Raw genomic sequence first — 18293 nt, forward strand, 5'->3', positions numbered from 1 at the left:
GGGGGGGGGGGGGGGGGGCGCGTGGGTTTAGATTGGAGGCCTGGTGTTAATTGTGGCGCACAGGAAGGAGGATTAACCTCATTCCTCTCCAGGCTGCTCTAGTCACCATGTCAATAGGAGGGAAACATGTTGGAGAAATCCAGTGGGGGAATATTTTCTGTGTACACGACTTTAAATTTACTTTTGTGGTAACTATGTTAGAATTTATTACAGATATTGCTACTGTTGTTGATGATATTGATTTTTGTTTGATTGCTTTTGGAAATGTGGACTCGTCAGACCACAGAACACTTTTCCCACTTTGCATCAGTCCATCTTGCCGGCGGCTTTTCTGGGTGTTGTTGATAAATGGCGGTGGCTTCGCATAGTAGAGTTTTAACTTGCATTTACAGATGCAGCGACCAACTGTAGTTACTGACAGTGGTTTTATGAAGTGTTCCTGAGCCCATGTGGTGATATCCTTTATACACTGATGTCGGTTTTTGATGCAGTACCGCCTGAGGGTTCAAAGGTCCGTAATATCATCGCTTACGTGAAGTGATTTCTCCAGATTCTCTGAACTTTTTGATGATTTTACGGACTGTAGATGGTAAAATCCCTGAATTCCTTGCAACAGCTCGTTGAGAAATGTTGTTCTAAAACTGTTCGACAATTTGCTTACAAAGTGGTGACTCTCGCCCCATCCTTGTTTGTGAATTACTTAGCATTTCATGGAAGCTGATTTTATACCCAATCATGGCACCCACCTGTTCCCAATTAGCCTGCACACCTGTGGGATGTTCCAAATAAGTGTTTGATGAGCATTCCTCAACTTTATCAGTACTTATTGCCACCTTTCCCAACTTCATTGTCACGTGTTGCTGGCATCAAATTCTAAAGTTAATGATTGTTTGCAAAAAAAAAAAAATGTTTATCAGTTTTAACATCAAATATGTTGTCTTTGTAGCATATTCAACTGAGGTTGAAAATGATTTGCAAATCATTGTATTCCGTGTATATTTACCTCTAACACAATTTCCCAACTCATATGGAAACATGGTTTGTATGACCCAATCCAGACAACCTTCCTTACTCATGGTGCAAACAAAAAAAATGCAACCAACACAATAAGTCAACACACAAGGTCACACACAACACAACTGCGTGTGACGTCACGGATTGTAGAGGACATTTTGTGCCAGCATGGTGGCCAGCTATTAAGTCGTCTGTTTCATCGCAAAATTCCACAGTATTCTGGACATCTGTGTTGCTGAATCTTTTGCAATTTGTTTAATGAACAATGGAGACATCAAAGAAGAAAGCTGTAGGTGCGAAGCGGTGTATTGCGGCCAGCTTTACAAACACAAACACAGCCGGTGTTTCGTTGTTTACATTCCCGAAAGATGACAGTCAAGGTTTACTATGGAACAGAGATGTCAGGCGAACACGGTTGGATTGGACCACACACACAAAGTACAGTGTGTTATGCAGCGATTATTTTTACCATTCGGTATTCTGAAGGTGATTAAAGTCGTGTGCTACTCCAGCATCAATATCAGCAGTCTCCTCCTGACCGTCACCGTCAGGTTCAAAGCGGTATGGCTCTATCCCTTGTTGCGGTTGGGCCTGGCTGAGTGGTCCTGCCACGGCGCTTCTCCCTGCATCTTCCCTATCTGAATCGCTCCCACTGCCCTCTATTCTTTTTTTTTCTAGTCCTTCACTCTAACTTTCCTCATCCACAAATCTTTCATCCTCGCTCAAAATAAGGGGGAAATTGTTGCCTTCTCGGTCCGAATCGCTCTAGTTGCTGGTGGCTATGATTATAAACAATGTTCAGATGTGAGGAGCCCTACAACCCGTGACGTCACGCGCACATCGTCCGCCACTTCCGGTACAGGCAAGGCTTTTTTTATTAGCGACCAAAAGTTGCAAACTTTATCGTCTATTTTCTCTACTAAATCCTTTCAGCAAAAATATGGCAATATCGCGAAATGATCAAGTATGACACATAGAATGGACCTGCTATCCCCGTTTGAATAAGAAAATCTCATTTCAGTAGGCCTTTAAAGTATGCAGAAGTTGCAAATGCACGGTCATTCCTTGAGTCACTCGGCATCATTTCCCGGCCTTCCCTTTATGTCTTGCGTGTTGCGTGACGGATTGCACATACATGTCCACCGCCTGCGGCCAGAATCGAGCCCTGAGAGGGCCGCTCACGCTCATCCAGTGGAGCTTTCACAACGTGGGCTAACGCAAACAACCGAGTAAGAATTATAGTGCATGGTGCACATGTTTCAAGTCTCCTGTCCGGTTATTTTGCAGCCAAAACTCTCCTGTCGTCAGCGTCGAGCTGGACCCAGCTTGTTTATGGGCTTGCATCGTTATCTAACTGAGCTGTCATCCTCGCTGATGGCTCCCCTCGGACCCCCCCCTCTTATCTGTGTTCTTTCCTCAGGTTTTATACTCGGGGAGGACTACGGCCGGCGGAGAGACCTTTATGGGGGATTTCACGCTTGTCTCTGGCCTGCAGTCAACCCCCTATGTGTGCTTGATGGCCTGCTTAATGTCAGCCGCCTCCATGAAGTCATTATTGCTTTTCACTTCAGGGTTGGAGCAAGATTACACATATGCTGGGGCTCTAAAAGGTTTTAGGCACTTTGTGTAAAAAGGTAAATAAAAACAGAACACAATGATTTGCAAATCATTTTCAACTTACATTCAATTGAATAGACTGCAAAGACAAGATATTTAACATTCAAACTGGTGAACTTTGTTATTTTATTGGCAAATATTAGCTCATTTGGAGTTTGATGCCTGCGACGTGTTTCAAAAAAGCTGGCACGAGTGGCAAAAAAGACAGAGAAAGTTGAGGAATGCTCATCAAAACACTTATTTGGAACATCCCCTCAGGTTAACATGCAAATTGGGAAATTGTGTTAGATGTAAATATAAATGGAATACAAAGATTTGCAAATAATTTTCAAGCCATATTCAGTTGAATATGCTACAAAGACAACATATTTGATGTTCAAACTGATAAACTTTTTTTTTTTGCAAATAATCATTAACTTTAGAATTTGCAAATAATCATTAACTTTGGAATTTGATGCCAGTATAACGTGACAAAGAAGTTGGGAAAGGTGGCAATAAATACTGATGAAGATGAGGAATGCTCATCAAACAATTATTTGGAACATCCCACAGGTGAACAGGCTAATTGGGAACAGTTGGGTGCCGTGATTGGGTATAAAAGCGACTTCCATGAAATGCTCGGTCATTCACCAACAAGGACGGGGCGAGGGTCACCAATTTGTCAATAAATGCGTGAGCAAGTTGTCAAACAGTTTAAGAACATTTCTCAACCAGCTACTACAAGAACATTTAGGTATTTCGCCATCTACGGTCTGTAATATCATCAAAAGGTTCAGAGAATATAGAGATATCACAGACCTCAGGTGGGACTGCATCAAAAAGCAACATCAGTGTGTAAATGATATCACCACATGGGCTCAGGAACACTTCAGATAACCGCTGTCAGTAACTACAGTTGGTCTCTACATCTGTAAGTGCAAGTTAAAACTCTACTATGCAAAGCCAAAGCCATTTATCAACAACACCCAGAAACGCAGAGGGCTTCGTTGGGCATGTTTCAAAAAAGCTGGCATGAGTAGCAAAAAAGACTGAGAAAGTTGACAAATGCTAATCAAAACACTTATTTGGAACATCCCCACAGTTGAACAGGCTAATTGGGAACAGGTGGGTGCCGTGATTGGGTATAAAAGCGGCTCCCATGAAATGCTCGGTCATTCACCAACAAGGACGAGGCGGTTTAAGGACATTTCTCAACGAGCTATTGCAAGAAAATTTAGGTATTTCACCATCTACGGTCCGTAATATCATCAAAAGGTTCAGAGAATATGGAGAAATCACAGACCTCAGGCGGTACAGCATCAAAAAGTGACATCAGTGTGTAAATGATATCACCACATTGGCTCAGGAACACTTCAGAAAACCGCTGTCAGTAACTACAGTTGGTCTCTACATCTGTAAGTGCAAGTTAAAACTCTACTATGCAAAGCCAAAGCCATTCATCAACAACACCCAGAAACGCAGAGGGCTTCGCTGGGCATGTTTCAAAAAAGCTGGCATGAGTGGCAAAAAAGACTGAGAAAGTTGACAAATGCTAATCAAAACACTTATTTGGAACATCCCCACAGTTGAACAGGCTAATTGGGAACAGGTGGGTGCCGTAATTGGGTATAAAAGCGGCTCCCATGAAATGCTCGGTCATTCACCAACAAGGACGAGGCGGTTTAAGGACATTTCTCAACGAGCTGTTGCAAGAAAATTTAGGTATTTCACCATCTACGGTCCGTAATATCATCAAAAGGTTCAGAGAATATGGAGAAATCACAGACCTCAGGCGGCACGGCATCAAAAAGGGACATCAGTTTGTAAAGGATATCACCACATGGGCTCAGGAACACTTCAGAAAACCGCTGTCAGTCACTACAGTTGGTCGCTACACCTGTAAGTGCAAGTTAAAACTCTACTATAAAAATCCAAAGCCATTTATCAACAACACCCAGAAACGCAGAGGGCTTCGCTGGGCATGTTTCAAGAAAGCTGGCATGAGTGGCAAAAAAGACTGAGAAAGTTGAGGAATGCTAATCAAAACACTTATTTGGAACATCCCCACAGGTGTGCAGGCTAATTGGGAACAGGTGGGTGCCGTGATTGCGTATAAAAGCGGCTTCCATGAAATGCTCGGTCATTCACCAACAAGGACGGGGCAAGGGTCACCACTTTGTGAACAAATGCGTGAGCAAGTTGTTGAACAGTTTAAGAAAGTTTTGTCAACCAGCTACTACAAGAAAATTTAGGTATTTCACCATCTACGGTCTGTAATATCATCAAAAAGTTCAGTGAATATCGAGAAATCACAGACCTCAGGTGGGACTGCATCAAAAAGCGACATCAGTGTGTAAATGATATCACCACATGGGCTCAGGAACACTTCCGAAAACCGCTGTCAGTCACTACAGTTGGTCGCTACACCTGTAAGCGCAAGTTAAAACTCTACTATACAAAGCCAAAGCCATTTATCAACAACACCCAGAAACGCAGAGGGCTTCGCTGGGCATGTTTCAAAAAAGCTGGCATGAGTGGCAAAAAAAGACTGAGAAAGTTGAGGAATGCTCATCAAAACACTTATTTGGAACATCCCCACAGGTGTGCAGGCTAATTGGGAACAGGTGGGTGCCGTGATTGGGTATAAAAGCGGCTTCCATGAAATGCTCGGTCATTCACCAAAAAAACGAGGCGGTTTAAGGACATTTCTCAACGAGCTATTGCAAGAAAATTTAGGTATTTCACCATCTACGGTCCGTAATATCATCAAAAGGTTCAGAGAATATGGAGAAATCACAGACCTCAGGAAGTACAGCATCAAGAAGTGACATCAGTGTGTAAAGGATATCACCACATGGGCTCAGGAACTCTTCAGAAAACCGCTGTCAGTAACTACAGTTGGTCGCTACACCTGTAAGTGCAAGTTAAAACTCTACTATACAAAGCCAAAACCATTTATCAACAACACCCAGAAACGCAGAGGGCTTCGCTGGGCATGTTTCAAAAAAGCTGGCATGAGTGGCAAAAAAAGACTGAGAAAGTTGAGGAATGCTAATCAAGACACTTATTTGGAAAATCCCCACAGGTGAACAGGCTAATTGGGAACAGGTGGGTGCCGTGATTGGGTATAAAAGCGGCTTCCATGAAATGCTCGGTCATTCACCAACAAGGACGAGGCGGTTTAAGGACATTTCTCAACGAGCTATTGCAAGAAAATTATGTATTTCACCATCTACGGTCCGTAATATCATCAAAAGGTTCAGTGAATATGGAGAAATCACAGACCTCAGGTGGGACTGCATCAAAAAGCGACATCGGTGTGTAAAGGATATCACCACATGGGCTAAGGAACACTTCAGAGAACCGCTTTCAGTGACTACAGTTGGTCGCTACACCTGTTAGTGCAAGTTATACAAAGTCAAAGCCGTTTATCAACAACACCCAGAAACGCCGCCGGCTTCGCTGGGCCCGAGCTCATCTAAGATGGACTGATGCAAAGTGTAAAAGTGTTCTGTGGTCTGACGAGTCCACATTTTAAATTGTTTTTGGAAACTGTGGACGTCGTGTCCTCCGGACCGAAGAGGAAAAGAACCACCCGGACTGTTCTAGGCACAAAGTTCAAAAGCCAGCATCTGTGATGGTATGGGGTAACTTACACATCTGTGAAGGCACCATTATTGCTGAAAGGTCCATACAGGTTTTGGAGCAACGTATGTTGCCATCCAAGCAACATTAACATGGACGCCCCTGCTTATTTCAGCAAAACAATGCCAAGCCACATTCTGCACATGTTAAAACAGCGTGGCTTCATAGTAAAAGAGTGCGTGTACTAGACTGGCCTGCCTGGAGTCCAGACCTGTCTCCCATTAAAAATTTGCGGCACAGTATGAAGCTTTAAATACCACAATGGAGACTTTTGAACAACTTAAGCTGTACATCAAGCAAGAATGGGAAATAATTTTACCTGAAAAGCTTTAAAAATGTCTCTCCTCTGTTCTCAAACATTTACTGTGTTGTTAAAAGGAAAGGCCATGTAACACAGTGCTAAAAATAAGCTAATTATGAAATCAATGAAATATATAATTACACTATTAATTGATTAAAATGGTTTAGTTTGAAGATCCTTAACAATTGAAGTATAGATCATGTTTACACTTGCACAATTCAACTTGCAACCAATAAGAAGTAGGAAGAAGCAAATTTAATCTAATCTCACAACTAAAAAACAATGTAACAAGTTGCCTGAAAATGTATTCAAATGCATGATAGAATCTTATTGGCTATTTATATCATGGCCAATATACTTTTTTTTTTTGCATGATACATTTGTATCTTGCATGACTTTATGAACCCGTTAATTATTTTTTGTTTAGTTCTTAAAATTTTATCGTTACTAATTGGCAATTTGTTTTATTTGTATTTTTATGGCCTTCATTAACCTGTTTTCATGACAAAGTGCATTCAATCACAAACTAGTACACGCAATTTAATTATACATAATCAATAAAACATTATTTACACATTTTTTTTGTTTTGTTCTGTTTTTGGCATTTATCGGCTACAATTGGCAATTTGTTTTATTTAAAGTCATTTGTATTTATTAAATAACTGGCCTGTTATTATGAATAAAGTGCATTCAATCACAAACTAGTCAAAGCAATTAAATTAAAAATAAATTAATAAACATTTTTCATTCAGACTTTTTCGCTTTTGTTTTGGGCGTTTATCGGTTATAATTGGCTATTTGTTTTATTTAATGACATTTGTATTTTGTAATTGTATTTTTTTAATCAACGGCCTGTTTTCATGAAAAAAGTGCATTAATTCACAAACTAGTCCAAGCAATTTAACTATAATTAATAAAAAAATATTGATTTAGAATGAATTTTATTTTGTTTAGGGCATTTATCAGTTATTATTGGCAATTTGTTTTATTTAATAACATAAAAAAAAAAACGTATTTTTTTTTAATCAATGGCCTGTTGCTTTTAATCACAAAATAGTACACACAATTAATGAAATAATGAAAAATTGACTTAAAATGCCATCAAATATATATACAAATGCATATAAATAAATGTCACTAAATAAGTTTAAAAAAACACATGCAGCGATCAAGAAAAAAATTAATTGGCCATTAAACAAAATACTTAATGGATGGCAATATTTTATATTATTTCTAAGATAATTTTACAATTGAATTACTTAAATAAAAACATTGGTAACACTTTAGTATGGGGAACATATCGTGTTAATAAGAAATTAATTAATGGTGAATATGTTCCCCATACTAAAGTGTTACCGACCTAATTTAGAGTTATTTGGACACTAGGGTAACAAATAAGGGTTAGGGTTACTAATAAGCAATAATTCTGAGGTAATTGAGGAAAGACTCTTAGTTAATGGCTTACTGGTTGTATAGTAAGGCCATGAAGAATAAGGCATTAATAAGTGCTTAATAAAGACTAATTAAGAGCCCTTATGTTACTAATTTGCATTTTGATAAGCAACTAATTAATGGTGAAAATGTTCCCCGTACTAAAGTGTTACCGACTTAATTTAAAGTTATTTGGACCATACTTGCCAACCCTTCCGGATATTCCGGGACCTGGAGGCCACGCCCCCTCCAGCTCCATGCGGACCTGAGTGACGTGTCGACAGCCTGTTTTCAAGTCCGCTTTCCCACAATATAAACAGCATGTCTGTCCAATGACGTTAATAACTGTAGAATGATCGAGGGCAAGTTATTGGTTTCTTATGTGGGTGTATTGTTAGGCAGTTTCATTAACGTCCTCCCAGCGCGGTAGTAAGAACACACAACAACAGCAGTCCGTTTTTGTCTACCGTAAAGCAGTTCGTCTGCCGTAAACAGCAATGTTGTGACACTCTTAAATAGGACAATACTGCCATCTACTGTACATGCATATGGTTAGAAAAACAATGATGGACTATTCAACCTTTAACTCAACAATGAGTAGATGAGTTTTACGTGTGTATAAATGTGTAAATAAATGAACACTGAAATTCAAGTATTTCTTATATGTATATATATATATATATATATATATATATACATCTTTATGAGGCTTACTGGTTGTATAATAAGGCCATGCAGAAAAAGGCATTAATAAGTACTTAATAATAACTAATTAAGAGCCAATATGTTAATAATTTGCATGTTGATTAGCAACTAATTAATGGTGAATATGTTCCCCATACTAAAGTGTTACCGACTTAATTTAGAGTTATTTGGACACTTGGGGAACATATAAGGGTTAGGGTTACTAATAAGCAATAGTTTTAGGCTTACTGGTTGTATAATCAGACCATGCAGAATAAGGGATTAATAAATACTTAATAATGACTAATTAAAAGCCAATATGTGACTAATTTGCCTGTTAATAAGCAACTAATTAACCCTGCCATACTAAAGTGTTACCGACTTAATTTAGTGTTATTTGGACACTAGGGAACATATTAGGGTTACGGTTAGGGTTATTAATAAGCAATAATTCTGAGGTTATTGAGGGAATACTGGTTGTATAATAAGGCAATGCAGAATAAGGCATTAATAAATAGTTAATAATAACTAATTAAGAGCCAATATGTTAATAATTTGCATGTTAAAAAGAAACTTTTCCCCCATACTAAAGTGTTACCGACTTAATTTAGAGTTATTTGGACACTAGGAGAACATATAAGGGTTAGGGTTACTAATAAGCAATAATTCTGAGGCTTACTGGTTGTATAATCAGGCCATGCAGAAAAAGGCATTAATAAGTACTTAATAATGACTAATTAAGAGCCAATATGTGACTAATTTTCCTGTTAAAAAGCAACTTATTAATGGTGAATATGTTCCCCATAATAAAGTATTACCAAACAAATTACATTTTTAATAGTGCATTTTTCTAAACAACTCCACATAGATTTTATTTTGCCACAAAAAACAAACACTTGAAATGGAAATATGTATTTACGTAGGAATACTTATTGGCTAAAAGTTCGGTTTGAAAATTAACCTTCGACGTCACCCAAAGGCTAAATTATTTTGCTACAAAAAAGGCAATTATTTTTGTATTGGAACAAACTTTCACTGGCTAATCCTCACAAAGGCTCCAAACTCCCCCCAGATGTCTGCCAGTTGTGTTTGTGAGGCCTGTTGGAGCAACAAAGATTGTGTTTCCTCTGAGAACCAACACAATAACTGTCCGCTGAATATTTATGACCTCTCTGAGGAGGACAATGTCGAGTCTTTTACTGCACTCACATGTTTTTTTTGTGTTTTTTTTTTTTTCAAAAAAAGCTTCATTCCTGCAGTGGACGGAATGCACCGTCGCTTTGACAGCGTTATTGCTGACATGCGGATAAAATACCTTTGTTTTTATTACTCTAACTCTGACAGAAGACATGAAAAGGTTGCTTATTCACATAGTTGCACGAGGATTGTACACAATAGTTTACTGGAAGTGGCTTATCTTAAATCTTCGCCTTGATGCCGGAATTTAGACTTCACAAAGCCCGACTGGGATTATGCCCTATTTGCAGCGTTCAAGCACCATCTTACCAATACTAATACCTGCAAAACGCCTGTTTGTGAGCGGTACATGAACGTTTTTAACTGGACAGTATTTGTACAACCTTTCACTGGACAACACACAAACATGTGTGTTGTCCAGTGAATTGATTAACGTAGACACCGACTTAAACAAGTTGAAAAACTTATTGGGGTGTTACCATTTAGTGGTCAATTGTACGGAATATGTACTGAACTGTGCAATCTACTAATAAAAGTATCAATCAATCAATCAAAACATGTCCTTCCACACGTTCCTTGGAGTTATTGAAAATGGGCCCTAAAGGCCTACTGAAACCCACTACTACCGACCACGCAGTCTGATAGTTTACATATCAATGAGGAACTCTTAACATTGCAACACATGCCAATACGGCCTTTTTAGTTTACTAAATTGCAGTTTTGAATTTCGCGTGAAGTATCCTGTTGAAAAAATCCGCGGATTGTAGCGGACATTTTGTTCCAGCCCCGATCCCAGCTATAAATCGTCTGCTTTAATCGCATAATTACACAGTATTCTGGACATCTGTGTTGCTGAATCTTTTGCAATTTGTTCAATGAATAAGGGAGACGTCAAAGAAGAAAGATGTAGGTCAGGGGTAGGGAACCTATGGCTCTAGAGCAGGGGTCGGGAACCTTTTTGGCTGAGAGAGCCATGAAAGCCAAATATTATAAAATGTATTTCCGAGAGAGCCATATCATATTTTTTAACACTGAATACAAATAAATGTGTGCATTTTTAAGTAAGACCAACATTTTAAGAATATAATAATTATCTTCTTCTTTTTAATAACATTGTTATTCTGAAGCTAATGAATAAAATAGTTCTTACCATTAATGCGACTTCTTGAACAGGAACGGTAGAAAACGGATGGATGGATTGAAATAGATGAGAATGTTTTATATTTTGAACGTTATTTTTAACACTGTGATTACCAGCGGAATTATTCATTACCTATCGCTGTGTTTTTCAACCACTGTGCCGCGGCACACTATAGTGTCGTGAGATACAGTCTGGTGTGTCGTGGGAGACATTATGTAATTTCACCTAATTGGGTTGATAATATTTTTTGCAAACCTGTAACTATAATTCAAAAATGCGCTGTTATTGAGTGTCTGTGCTGTCTACAGCTGGCAGAGTAACCGTGTAATACTCTTCCATATCAGTAGGTGGCAGCAGGTAGCTAATTGCTGTTGTAGATGTCGGGAACATGGTATGTCCTGATCACAATATGCGGGAGGCAGCATGTAGGTAAAAAAGTATCCAACACTTAAACTAAAAATAAACTAAGGGCGAGTGCCACTAAGAAAAGGCATTGAAGCAAATCAAAACTAAAACTGAACTGGCTGCAAAGTAAACAAAAACAGAATGCTGGACGACAGCAAAGACTTACAGCGTGCGGAGCAGACGGCGTCCACAAAGTACATCCGTACATGGCATGGCAATCAACAATGTCCACACAAAGAAGGAGTGCGTCCGCACAAATTAAATAGTCTTGCTCAGGGGTGTCAAACTCAAATACAGAGTGGGCCAAAATTCAAAACTGAACAAAGCCGCGGGCCAAGGTTGAACAAATGAACCTTTTAATAGGGACCCAAACAAGTTTTTTGCATTGAATATTGAACGAGCAAGGCTTTTATAACTTTATAGTGACATGCAAAATCCAGTTTCAAATAATAATAATAATTTAAAAAAATCAACGGCATATCAAACAAAATTTCAATAAAAATTGAATGCCTCTTTTCTATTTGCAGGCTTCTGAGGTAAATATCAAAATAAAGTTGTTCCACAGGCTAATAATACATTTTAAAATAAAATAACAATAATGAATGAATCAAACATTCAAGCCTTGAATTATCAAGAGAAAGTTCGTGAATAAAACGTTAATTATTTCTCAGTTTGCTACACTGATTTGCTTGAACATAGTATATGGAACAGGCTTATATAACTTAATAGTGCAAAATCAACTTTCAAAAAACAAATGAAAAAACATCAATGATATATTAAATACAATTAAATAAAAAAAATAATGCCTCTTTTCTATTTGCGGCCTTCTGAGGTAAATATCAACATTAACTTATTCCACAGGCTAATAAACTTGAAAATAAAGCAACAATGAGGTGGGCGGGGTTTGGGTGTATATTGCAGCATCCCGGAAAAGTTAGTGCTGCAAGGGGGTATGTTGTGTTTATGTTGTGTTACGGTGTGGATGTTCTCCTGAAATGTGGTTGTCATTCTTCTTTGGTGTGGGTTCACAGTGTGGCGCATATTTGTAACAGTGTTAAAGTTGTTTATACGGCCACCCTCAGTGTGACCTGTGTGGCTGTTGACCAAGTAGTGAAGTGAAGTGAATTATATTTATATAGCGCTTTTCTCTAGTGACTCAAAGCGCTTTACATAGTGAAACCCAATATCTAAGTTACATTTAAACCAGTGTGGGTGGCACTGGGAGCAGGTGGGTAAAGTGTCTTGCCCAAGGACACAACGGCAGTGACTAGGATGGCGGAAGCGGGAATCGAACCTGCAACCCTCAAGTTGCTGGCACGGCCACTCTACCAACCGAGCTATACCTTGCATTCACTTGTGTGTGTGTACAAGTCGCTTACATTATAAGATTTGGACGGCCCGCTGTTTGTATGGAGGAAAAGTGGACGTTACGACAGGTTGTAGAAATTGCTACAATATTGTTGTCCTGGTGGAAAATCGGGAGAAATTCGATTGCACCGGGAGGTTTTCGGTAGGGGCACTGAACTTCGGGATTCTCCTGGGAAAATCGGGAGGGTTGACAAGTATGAATATTAGCGGTGAATGCGGTGTTACAGTGGCACTCTCTTGCCTCCTCCGACCGGTTGCCCCCGAACGTGGGATGCTTCCACCGTGGAGGAGGGAAAAAAAAAAAATCTCAACCCGGCCCCAACGGCTGCCTTCGCTTCGCCTTGTCCAGAAACATGGCTTCCCTCAGAGACACTGGCGGTCACCACGCCCGTGGCCACACCCCTCCGACTTTCAGGTACGACCATATAATCTCACTAAAAGACTAGTAACACAATAAGCAGATAAGGGATTCTCCAGAATTATCCAAGTAAATGTGTCTAATAACTTCTGAATCGCTCCCACTGCCCTATTCTTTTTTTTTTCTTTCTAGTCCTTCACTCTCAATTTCCTCATCCACGAATCTTTCATCCTCGCTCAGATTAATGGGGAAACCGTCGCTTTCTCGGTCCGAATCGCTCTCGCTGCTGGTGGCCATGATTGTAAACAATGTTCAGATGTGAGGAGCTCCACAACCCGTGACGTCACGCGCACATCGTCTGGCACGGCTTTTTTTTTTTGCGAACTTTATCGTCGATGTTGTCTACCAAATCCTTTCAGCAAAAATATGGCAATATGGCAAAATGATCAAGTATGACACATAGAATGGACCTGCTATCCCCGTTTGAATAAGAAAGTCTCATTTCAGTAGGCCTTTCAATGCTGCGTACCTGTTAAAATAACGGCTTGCAACACACATGGCGGTACATGTAAAAGTTGTACTCACCTCAGGCACATCCTTGTCAAAGCATCTTCGCGCTGGGATATGTTGAGCGAGTTTACTTGTGAGACGGCTGCCATCTGCTGGATTAGTAGCTGCAGCATTCCTTTTCCCTGCAGATAGTGCCATTGATTGATTGATTGATTGAAACATTTATTAGTAGATTGCACAGTACAGTACATATTCCGTACAATTGATCACTAAATGCTAACACCCCAATAAATTTTTCAAGTTAATCAATTCATGGTAAAGTCTGTTCTTTTTTGCGCCATTGTGCTTTTTATCCACTTTTTTTTTTTTTTACATATAAATTCTGCTCTTGTCCGGCATAATAGATGCTATATATTACATACAATAACATAACATTAGGAGTTGAAGTTAGCTAGACTCTTTTCTCTGGACATTTCCTCTTTCGCAGGGCTGTCCGGGCGGGGTTTCTTAAATGCCTCGAATGTCCAGCATTTTGAGTCAGGGTTGCATGTATTTTCAATGTACATCCAGGGTTAAGAAGGGGTTAAAACCAAAAGACAGAGAGAGAGAGAGAGCGGATTGATTGACATTCTTGCCAACCCTCCTGATTATCCCGGGAGACTCCTGAATTTCAGTGCCCTTCCCGATAATCTCCCTGGGCAACCAGTCTCCCGATTTCCACCCAGACAACAATTTTGGGGGTGTGACTTAAAGGCACTATCTTTGCGTGCTGGCCCAGTCACATAATATCTACGGCTTTTCACAAAAACACACAAGTGAATGCAACGCATACTTGGTCAACAGCCATACAGGTCACACTGAGAGTGGCCGTATAAACAACTTTAAGACTGCTACAAATATGCGCCACACTGTGAAGCCACAGCAAACAAGAATGACAAACACATTTCGGGAGAACATCCGCACCGTAACACAACAAACACAACAGAACAAATATCCAGAAACCCTTGCAGCACTAACTCTTCAGGAACACTACAATATACACGATATGTCCACCTCTGCACGTTTTTCCAAAACTAAATGTTGCAAAATACAAACCCCGTTTCCATATGAGTTGGGATATTGTGTTGGATGTAAATATGAACGGAATACAATGATTTGCAAATCCTTCTCAACCCATATTCAGTTGAATTTGCTACAAAGACAACATATTTGATGTTCAAACTGATTCGCAAATAATCATTAACTTTAGAATTTGATGCCAGCAACACATGACCAAGAATTTGGGAAAGGTGGCAATAAATACTCATAAAGTCGAGGAATGCTCATCAAACGCTTATTTGGAACATCCCACCGGTGTGCAGGCTAATTGGGAAGAGGTGGGTGCCATGATTGGGTATAAAAACAGCTTCCCAAAAAAATGCTCAGTCTTTCACAAAAAAAGGATGGGGCGAGGTACACCCCTTTGTCCACAACTGCGGGAGCAAATAGTCAAACAGTTTAAAGGGGAACATTATCACAATTTCAGAAGGGTTAAAACCAATAAAAATCAGTTCCCAGTGGCTTATTTTATTTTTCGAAGTTTTTTTCAAAATTTTACCCATCATGGATTATCCCGAAAAAAGGCTTTAAAGTGCCTGATTTTCGCTATCTGTAAATCCACCGTCCATTTCCCTGTGACGTCACATAGTGACGCCAATACAAACAAAAATGGCGGATAGAACAGCAAGATATAGCGACATTAGCTCGGATTCAGACTCGGATTTCAGCGGTTTAAGCGATTCAACAGATTACGCATGTATTGAAACAGATGGTTGGAGTATGGAGGCAGATATCGAAAACGAAATTGAAGAAGAAACTGGAGCTATTGAGCAAATAGCTATTGACACTATTCGGCCATCTTTGCGTTAGCATCGCCGGTAAAATGTGGGGACCAAACGATCAGGATTTTCGCATTGACACTGGAACAACTTAAATCCGTCGATTGGTAAGTGTTTGTTTCGCATTAAATGTGGGTGGCAGGAAACGCTGGATGTAAAATAGTTTCAAATGTACATACAGCTAGCCTAAATAGCATGTTAGCATCGATTAGCTGGCAACCATGCCGCGACCAAATATGTCTGATTAGCACATAAGTCATAAGTAACATCAACAACACTCACCTTTGTGATTTCGTTGACTTTATCGTTTGGAATGCATCTGCTTTGAGTGTCGCAGGATATCCAGACATTTTTGCCATCTCTGTCGTAGCATCGCCGGTAAAAACCAAACGGGGGACTTTTGCATCTCTTGACACTGGAGCAGGGGTAGGGAACCTATGGCTCTAGAGCCAGATGTGGCTCTTTTGATGACTGCATCTGGCTCTCAGATAAATCTTAACTGACATTGCTTAACACGATAAGTAATGAATAATTCCGCTGGTAATCACGATGTTGAAAATAACGTTCAAAATATAAAACATTCTCATGCATTTTAATGCAACCATCCATTTTCTATCGCACCTGTCCAAGGTGTCGCATTAATGGTAAGAACTATTATATTTATTATTGGTTAACTTTAGAATAACAATGTTATTAAAATAAATAACAGACTTACTATACTCTAAATATGTTGGTCTTACTTAAAAATGCACGCATTTAGTTGTATTCAGTGTTAAAAAAATATTATATGGCTCTCACGGAAATACATTTTGAAATATTTGGCTTTCATGGTTCTCTCAGCCAAAAAGGTTCCCGACCCCTGCACTGGAGCAATTTAAATCCGTTGATTAGTAAGTGTTTGTTTGGCATTACATGTGAGTGGAGGGACAGGCTAGATGTAAATATAGCTACAAATGAGGCATAATGATGCAATATGTACACACAGCTAGCCTAAATAGCATGTTAGCATCGATTAGCATGCCGTGCTAATCGATGCACATTCTATGTAAATCAACTTGAATCCGTCCCTGATTGTGTTGTTACACCCTTCGACAACGCACCGACGAGTCATGATGTCTCCAAGGTACCGGAAAACAGTCGAAAAAAACGGAAAATAACAGATCTGATTTGACTCGATGCATCCGATGTGTAGGGAAAAATGGCGTTGAGTACCGATGTGATGTCACGTTCTGACGTCGTGGCTCCGAGAGCGATAAACAGAAAGGCGTTTAATTCGCCAAAAATGACCCATTTAGAGTTCGGAAATCGGTTAAAAAAATATATGGTCTTTTTTCTGCAACATCAAGGTATATATTGACGCTTACATATGTCTGGTGATAATGTTCCCCTTTAAGAACAACGTTTCTCAAAGCGCAATTGCAAGACGTTTAGGGATTTCAACATCTACGGTCCATAATATCATCAAAAGGTTCAGAAAATCTGGAGAAATCGCGGCATGGCCGGAAACCAACATTGAATGACCGTGACCTTCGATCCCTGTATCAAAAACCGACATCAATCTCTAAAGGATATCACCAATCTCTGAAGAATATCACCAAGATAAGTCTCACCTTAAAACTCATCTGTATACTCTTGCCTTTAAATAGACCTCCTTTTTAGACCAGTTGATCTGCCGCTTCTTTTCTTTTTTCTCCTATGTCCCCCCCTCCCTTGTGGAGGGGGTCCGGTCCGATGACCATGGATGAAGTGCTGGCTGTCCAGAGTCGAGTACCCAGGATGGACCGCTCGTCGGGACCCAGGATGGACCGCTAGCCTGTGTATCGGTTGGGGACATCTCTAGGATGCTGATCCGACTTCGCTTGGGATGGTTTCCTGTGGACGGGACTCTTGGTGCTGTCTTGGATCCGCTTTGAACCGAACTCTCGCGGCTGTGTTGGAGCCACTATGGATTGAACTTTCACAGTATCATGTTAGACCCGCTCGACATCCATTGCTTTCGGTCCCCTAGAGGGGGGGGGGGGAGGTGCCCACATCTGAGGTCCTCTCCAAGGTTTCTCATAGTCAGCATTGTCACTGGCGTCCCACTGGATGTGAATTCTCCCTGCCCACAGGGTGTGAGTTTTCCTTGCCCTTTTGTGGGTTCTTCCGAGGATGTCGTAGTCGTAATGGTTTGTACAGTCCTTTGAGACATTTGTGATTTAGGGCTATATAAATAAACATTGATTGATTGATTGATTGACCCCAAGGGCTCAGAAACACTCAGAAAACAACTGCTCCTGATAAGACAGGCCGACAACGCTCCGACCGGCGCAACATACGACCATTTTTTTATGAATACTTAGGCCTACTACGCTACTGTGGTGTAATGTTAGTACTTGTAGAGCCTGGTGTGTCGTTCTGAGGGGGATAAAAGTTTGAGAACCGCTGCTGTAGACCAAGAACAACACGATTGTGTGTCAACAATCAATTATCCACGTTGTGACGCATTCCTGTGGCTCTTTCTACCTTGGCCGCCCGCACATCTGCTTCCACTCGGACGCCAGATTACAAACGTGGACAGCAATCCCCCTTCTGGTTATGACGCTCATTTCCAGGCAATGGCCCATGATGGATATGCTGCGAACCAGGGGGGGTTAACAAAAAAAAAGGGGTTTGGAGGGGGATGAAACTGGCGTCTGGGAGGAGCCCCTCCCCCGTCGCTGAGCGTCACAAAGTGCGTGATAAACAGCAGGACGCTGAGGTGAAAGGTCACAGGTGAGGGGAGGG

This window comes from Nerophis ophidion, linkage group LG26 (assembly GCF_033978795.1).
Source record: "Nerophis ophidion isolate RoL-2023_Sa linkage group LG26, RoL_Noph_v1.0, whole genome shotgun sequence".
Taxonomy (NCBI): domain Eukaryota; kingdom Metazoa; phylum Chordata; class Actinopteri; order Syngnathiformes; family Syngnathidae; genus Nerophis; species Nerophis ophidion.